The sequence below is a fragment of the Tupaia chinensis genome, unplaced genomic scaffold (assembly GCF_000334495.1).
Source record: "Tupaia chinensis unplaced genomic scaffold, TupChi_1.0 Scaffold000093_1, whole genome shotgun sequence".
Classification (NCBI taxonomy): Eukaryota; Metazoa; Chordata; class Mammalia; order Scandentia; family Tupaiidae; genus Tupaia; species Tupaia belangeri.
The window spans coordinates 5,727,186-5,734,819 of NW_006159555.1; the positions used below are offsets into that span (position 1 = coordinate 5,727,186).

Here is a 7,634-nt window from a genome sequence, read left to right on the forward strand (position 1 = left end):
TCTCTCTGGTGAGCAAATTCAAATGTGCCTTCTATAAAAAATCTCTCTTTCTCTCTCTCTTCCTCTCAAAAAAAAAAAAAAGGAAAGAAAAAGAAAAGAAACTTAAAAAAATATTTCTGACATTTTCAACTATGATAAAAATCATTCTACCAGCATCATTTGGAAAAAAAAAAATCAATCTTTATCTAATATTTACTCACAACCAAAAGCCATTCCTGAACATCTGTGCAATATTACTTTGACACAGATGGTAAAATAGTTATTAATAAAATAGCACATGTAAATATTTGGATCCATTTCAGTAGAACTAAGAAAGCCACAAAACCATCTTACAAAGTAAATTTTCATTGCTGACTCAATGTTCATTTTACTTTGCACCAAAAGTGCTGCAATTTTCTCTGGTAGTTTTTGAAATGAACAAGTAGCATTTATTTTCAAGTCCCTTCAATGTAGTGGGGAGAGGAGTTCATTTTCATTTCATAGCAGGCCAAGATCCACTTTTATCTCTTTGAATTATATACAGTTCTGTATACTGCTTGGAAACTGACAAGGTCCAGTCTCATAAATGCAACTTAACTTCTCTTTTCAAAGAATAAACAAAATAAAAGGAGAAGAGAAATGAAAAATATCTGAGTCTTCCAACAGCATATCACATATCAACTTTTTTAGGAGTCTTGATGTCTTACAGATAAATTTAGAAGAAAACATTTCTATAGACATCCAACTGTTTTTTCAACTGTTTCATACAACAGTTCTTTTAAGATGTTTTGTCATTGTGACTTTTCTTGCACCAGTTTCATTTTAACAATCTGAAATTCCATCTTCTTGCCTCTTAGACCATCAAACAGGTTCTTGTTGTCTGTTAAGGCAGTCTAGAGTAACGGAGAGGTAGGACTAGAAGATGAAAAGCCTGGGATTGAGTGATTATCAGATTTGTGTCACATGAGTTCTATGCTGTCTGGTTTGGAGGCTAGTGTCAGTCAGTCTATAAACTGTTCTACTGCAAGAGGAGTATGAAAACTGAGAGAAAGCATTAGGGACAAATGTGTAAGAGTTTGTATATTTTGTCTGCTTTTTAATAGTTTTGAGCATTTCATTTGTCTACTAATTAATGTTTAGTAATTGTACAAAGACAGTCTACAATGTATTAAAAATAAATGGATTCTTAACTATACAGAGTCTAGAAGCACTGGGCTCTAAGACAACCCGTAAGCCAGATAACCTCTAGGACCTCCATTTCTCTAGCTACAAAAACATAAGTAATGTTCCCTACCCTGTCTTCTTTGCACAGTTATTTTTAAACAGAAGTACACATTCATAAGCTGTGTGTAAACTGTATGGTCTTATATAAGTATACAGCTTTCATATTCTACGTACCAATCATTAGTGAAGTAGCACAGCATCTCAGATAAAAGAAACATGGCATATATTAGGTGCTCAACAATTGTTTGTTGACTTTGTGAATAAATTTAAGAACCAAACTGTGGTATCTGACAGAATTGCACTCAAAAAGGTATGTGTGATATAAAGGCAAATAACACAATACCTTCTTAGCACAGTTTCTTCTCCTAGTAATAAAGGTTATTTTAACTTCTAACTTTAAAGGCTGTATAAGGATTAAATCACATAGCAGTATTTAGTACTTGGCACTTTGAAAGTATTCAGTAAGTATTAGACTTATAGACTTATGCTTAAAGAATAGAGGCACCTTTCACAAAGTCAGATATCGCTATTAGAACCACATCTGTCTATAACCAAGTTAGTGTCTTTCCACAGAATACTATCATACCTCTCTAAGGTCTTCCAAGTCATGAAAATAAATTTCACAGGTTACAATTTAAATGCACTCTCATTTTGATTTATTCACCACAGGGATATTTTTGTAGAAGAAACAGGGCACAGATTTCCTGACACCTAGAAAAAGAGACCTTCAGATATTCTCTTTCCACTTACCAGTTTGGATTATTGGGCTCCTCATGCTGGTGGTGGCCACTTGCAGTGCTTTGCTCTGAGTCTCTTCTCATAACCCTATTTCAAGGTTGCAAAAAAAAAAAAAAAAAAAAGGACATGAGCTTGCTTTTATAAGGATCTCTATATATTAATGACCACAATAGAATTATTTTACCTTTGCATAGCACCTGTTATATAAAGTTTTTAAAGAAACACGATAGGGAATTAGTCCACTCTACATGCTGGGAATTTTCTTTTCTTTCTTTTTTTTTTTTTCTTTCTTTCTTTTTTTATTTTTGGAGAGTTTTTTGCTATAGGGTGCATGCGCTCATCAGAAAGATGAGACAGAAAGCGAAAAATCACCCTCCAGGGGGAATGGCCACGCTGCAATTCCTTCTCCTCCATTCTCCTCTCGGGATCTTGGGCATGCACGCACATGTGCCTGGCAAGAGTTTAAGCCACCAGGTTCTGGACTTGAACCACGGTCGACTACATGGGAGTCCAGAGACATAGCCATTACCCTAACTGCTGGTCCCCACATGCTGGAGATTTTCTATTTTGAAGACAAGTATGTTGTCATGTTTATCTTGGAATTCACAGAATATGACAAAGTATCTACTACCTAGGTATTCATCAAATTATTTTATCATTTTATTAAGAGGACAAATTAGACTCATGTTCAAATCCATTAATATATTTGCAAGCCCATGTACTTCAATTCCAGAAGGCAAAATAGTATTTTACTATAATGTAGTTGTTTGCAGAACAGAAGAAAATAGACGAAAGAGAAAGAACCTTTGCTGAATCAATAAGCCTGCCACTTAAAGGTGAAACTTTGAAAATGCAATCAGTATGCATGTTACCGAAAATTCTATGTGGTTTCAGTATTTAATAATTATTGGAAATTGGGGACAAAAGTTGGCATAATGGCTATGTCACTGGATTCCCATATAGTTGACTGCAGTTCGAGTCCTGGATCTAGTAGCTTAAACGCACGCCGGGCATGCGTGTGGGTGTCCCCAAGATCCTGAGAGGAGAATGGAGGAGAAGGAATTGTGGCATGGTCATCCCTCCTTGGGGTGTGTGTGTGTTTTTATTTCTTTCTCTCTGTCTCTCTCTGTCTTTCTGGCTAGAGCACATGCCCTATAGCAAAAACCTATACAAAAACATAAAATAAAATAATTATTGGAAAGATTAAAAAATTTAATATAAAAATAGTCCTGACCAATTTATTCAAGAAAATTTAAATACAGTCAATTAAAAACTGGAATATGCTTTTGAATCAATTATAAAGTTGCAAAAGAAAATTAGATTCTTTTTAGAATTAGAATGTGACTTTTCTGTTTTCCTTATTATTTCCTTCTTATCCTATTTCCCAACTATATACAACTCCCCTATGCAATACAGAAAAAAGAAGAAAAAATCAAGATGAAAACTCTAAGTTGAGGGAACCAGCAGTTAGTATAATGGCTATGTCGCTGGACTCCCCCGTAGTTGACTGTGGTTCGTGTCCTGGAATGGGTGACTTAAACTCACGCCGGGCACGTGTGCGTGTGTGCCCAAGATCCCAAGAGGAGAATGGAGGAGAAGGGATTGCGGTGTGACCATGTGGTTGATTTCTCGCTTTCTGTCTCTATGTCTCTCTCTGTCTGTCTGGCGAGCGCATGCGCCCTATAGCGAAATCCTCTCCAAAAAAAAGAAAACAAACTATAAGTTGAAAAAAACAGTAAAGCTATTCTAAGATAAATTTCATTCACTCAAAAGAGATGTAATGAGGTGAAATGATTTCTTAAGATAATTAGAACATCGATCACTTTTCTTCCAGCCTCTCATTTGTGTATCAGATTTTCTACCTGACATTGCCACTTTTGTGGCCAATATTAATAGCAATAATTATTATGTATTGCTTATAAGGTATCAGGAACTCTTAGCATTTTATATAAGCATGACCTAATTTAAAATTTACAAGTTAGGGCAAGTATCAGTACCATCTCTATTTTCACAGATGAGGAAAGTTAGGATCAGTTTAAGTGAATTATTTAATATTCACTGCTAATAAGCAACGGAATAGGATTTGAACCCTCTTTAGAGCCATTCTCTGTCTCTTTCCTTTTTTTTTCTTTTGGCCAGAGCGTGTTTATAATTGCCAAAGAGAGGAGAGCATGGGGGAGGAAACAGTTCTTGTGAAGCATGGTCACACCTCATCCATTTCTTCATCCTGTTGGGATCTGGGGCACACATGGACATACACCCAGAATAGTTTGCATGCCACTGGGGCTGGGATTCAAACTGATTACTCAGCCAAGTGGCACTCGGCTCCCTTAACCACCAGCCTCTGGGGCCAGTCCAGAGCCTGTACACTTTATCTCTAAAGTATTCTATTACCTTTCAAATGTAACTGAAAACTGGTTTTTTTCCTGGTATTTCAAAGTAGCCCTCCTCCAATCATATACTAAAAATAAATTTTAAATTTATTTAATTGTCTATTATATCTCTTTCCCATTGGAATCTCCATGTTGACAGGAAACCAGCACAGATTAGCACTTAAAATTTTCTGCTTATGGGTGACGTGGCGGCTAAAACACAGGATCCCACATGGCTAACTGCCTGTTTCAAGTTCCAGATCCAGTGGCTTGAAAATCATTTTTGGTGTCTGTGCATGCATGCCCAAAATCCGGGAAGGAGAATGGTGGTAAAGGGATTGTGGCATGGCTACATCGCAAGGGAGGATGATTTCTCACTTTTTCTCTATATCTATCTCTCTCTGGTGAGCATACATACCCTATAGCAAAAAACTAAAATAATAATAATAATAGTAATAGTAATGATAATAAATTTTAAAAATTCTGCTCTCAAATATATTGATGAATGGATAGATGTCAAAACATATTCTCATTATTAATCTTATTAACTAATTGGGCAATGACTGATATATTGTAAATTATGTGAATGCATAGGCCAGGTTAAAATATTTTGAGATTTTTCAATCACCTGGGTCCTCTCTCTAGCTATAACCAATGACAAGCCAAAATGCGAACCAGTGACTATCAAATAGCCTGAAGAGAACTTGTACAATGGGACTCCAGCATTATTATTTGAAGGCGTACACTTCGGTTTTGTTCCCACAAAACATTAACACGTCAAGTTTCTGTTTCTCCAGCAGCACTTTTTTTCTTAGCTAAATCTTTTTGCTAAAATGTATGCAATCCTGTTCATTTGAATTTCCTAGCTTGTTTCTTTTTTCTTCATTTTTATCATTATTATTTAGAGAGACACTTTTTGCTAAAGGTTGCATGTGCTCATCATAGAAACAAAGAGAGACAGAAAGACAGAGCATAAGATATCACCTCCCAGGGGTGATGGCCATGCCACAATCCCTTATTCTCCATTCTCCTCTTGGGATTTTGGGCACAAATGCACACACACACACCCAGCATGAATTTTTAAGCTGCCACATTCAGGACTCAAACCATGGTGACCATGTGGGAGTTCGTCAACTTAATCATTATGTCACCTGGTAGTCCCTTTATTATTATTTTTAATTTTGATTTTTATAAAGCAAAAAGCAGAGATATTTTTTAACAGAGAACTTTATATTCTTTTGTCAATTAAATGTTTCTTCTCTTTATCCTTCCCAACCAGCCTCTACCAATCACACTCTACCACCCACTCCTCTCTCTTATAGTCTGCGTTATCTACACTTATCCTTTCTACTATCATAACTTCAGCTCTTCCAATTTCTGTTATAGGGTGCAGACATTCTGTACATATTGAGTGGGAGATATACGGTGTCTTTATTTCAATGTCTGACACACTTCTCTTAACATTAAGTCCTCTGTATTCATCCACTTTTTTTTTTTTTTAGAGGTTTTTCACTGTAGGGCACGTGCGCTCGCCAGACAGACAGAGAGAGACATAGAGACAGAAAGCGAGAAATCACCCCCCAGAGGGGATGGTCATGCTGCAATCCCTTCTCCTCCATTCTCCTCTCGGGATCTTGGGCACGCATGCACACGTGCCCGGCGTGAGTTTTAAGCCACCGGGTCCGGGACGCGAACCGCGGTTGTCTACGTGAGTCCAGCGACATAACCATTATGCTAACGGCTGGTTCCCTATTCATCCACTATTAATCAAGGATAGGGTCTCATTCTTTCTTATGGCTGAGTAAATTCCATAGTATAGGCCATATATACCACAGTTTTTCAACCTAGTCATCAGTTTTTGGACACTTAGGTTGACTCCATGTCTTAGCCAATTATGAATAATGCTTTAATAAACATAAAAGTGCAAGTATCTTTCTGACTAAGTATTTTCCTATCCTTTGGGTAAACACTAAGGAGTAGGATTACAGGGTCAAATGACAGTGCTGTTTGTAAGTTTACGAGAAAGCTTTAAATTGTTTTCAACAGAAGTTGTAGTCATTTACATTCTCATGAACAGTGTAAGAGGGGTCCCTTTACACCAAAGCCTTGCCAGCACTATGGGTTTGTATGTATGAATGTATGTATGTATTTATTTATTTTATCATAAAGCATTGCTTCTTAAGTTTAAAGTCTATGTGAGTTACACCAAGGTTTATATGCACATTTATCAAATAGTACATTTTTGACTCAGTAGGTCAGAGTGGAGCTAGTCTTTGTTCATCGCAAACTTAGGCTATGCTGATGATGTTGGTCCACTAACAACACTTTGGGTAACAAGAATTCAGAAGAGAGTAGCAATTCTGAATGGTTTCAGAAAAAGTACTTCAATAACTCATGGCCGTGTGTGTGTGTAGGGGGGTGCATGAGTATGTTGTCTATGTACAAAATAAAAATATAATTAATAACATTTTTAAAAAGCCTACATTATCCTCATCCTACAAATGTCATTATTTATTTTAATTTATTTTTATTATTTATTCTATTTTTAATTTATTATTTATTTAATTTATTATTTTTGGAGCTGTTTTTGCTATAGGGTGCGTGTGCTCACCAGAAAGACAGAGAGAGACAGAGAGACAGAAAGCGAGAAATCACCCCTCCAGGGGGGATAGCCAAGCTGCAATCCCTTCTCCTCCATTCTCCTCTCAGGATCTTGGGCACGCACGCACACGCTCACACACGCAGTGTGAGTTTAAGCCACCAGGTTGGGACTCAAACCGTGGCCAACTATGCAGGAGTCCAGCAACATAGCCATTATGCCAACTGCTGGTCCCACAAATGTCATTATTGTGAGATCAACAATACACCACTAAATAAGCAGTTAGCAAATCTTATATACTTCTGCTCTTATTTATTTTTAATTTATCAATAATTCTGAATAAAAATTTTCCTTGCTTTGAAAATAAGTGTGCATCCTGATGTCATATAGTACAATCTCCCTTAAATTTAACAACACAGAACAGAAATGAAAGATTGGCTTAATGTCTCTGCATAATGATTTGGGATAATTTTACTATTTTTTGCACTTTTTTCTATATTTCTGATATCTTTTACCTTACATATTTTAACTAGCATTTATTGAGTTATATATAATGCTAATTATGTGTATTTGTATACTTTCATGTACATATATGTTATGTTAGCTTATTTAATAGATAAATTGATGAAATATTAACAATAATAGTTATAATTTTAGGCACTTACATTGGCCAGACACTGTATTAGACCTTTGCATGTCACAAAAAAAAAAAAAAAAAAACC

The 7,634-nt window shown here is 36.1% G+C and overlaps 1 protein-coding gene across 2 annotated transcripts in view; it reads right to left on the reverse strand.

Moving 5' to 3' along the window:
• Positions 1-7,634, reverse strand: part of LINGO2 (leucine rich repeat and Ig domain containing 2) — a 1,055,580-nt gene that overhangs the window by 554,699 nt on the left and 493,247 nt on the right. For both annotated transcript variants that reach the window (XM_027769796.1, XM_006143087.1), the window contains one exon: positions 1,954-2,028. The gene's annotated coding sequence lies outside the window, so the exon portion shown is untranslated. The remainder of the gene's footprint in view (positions 1-1,953; positions 2,029-7,634) is intronic.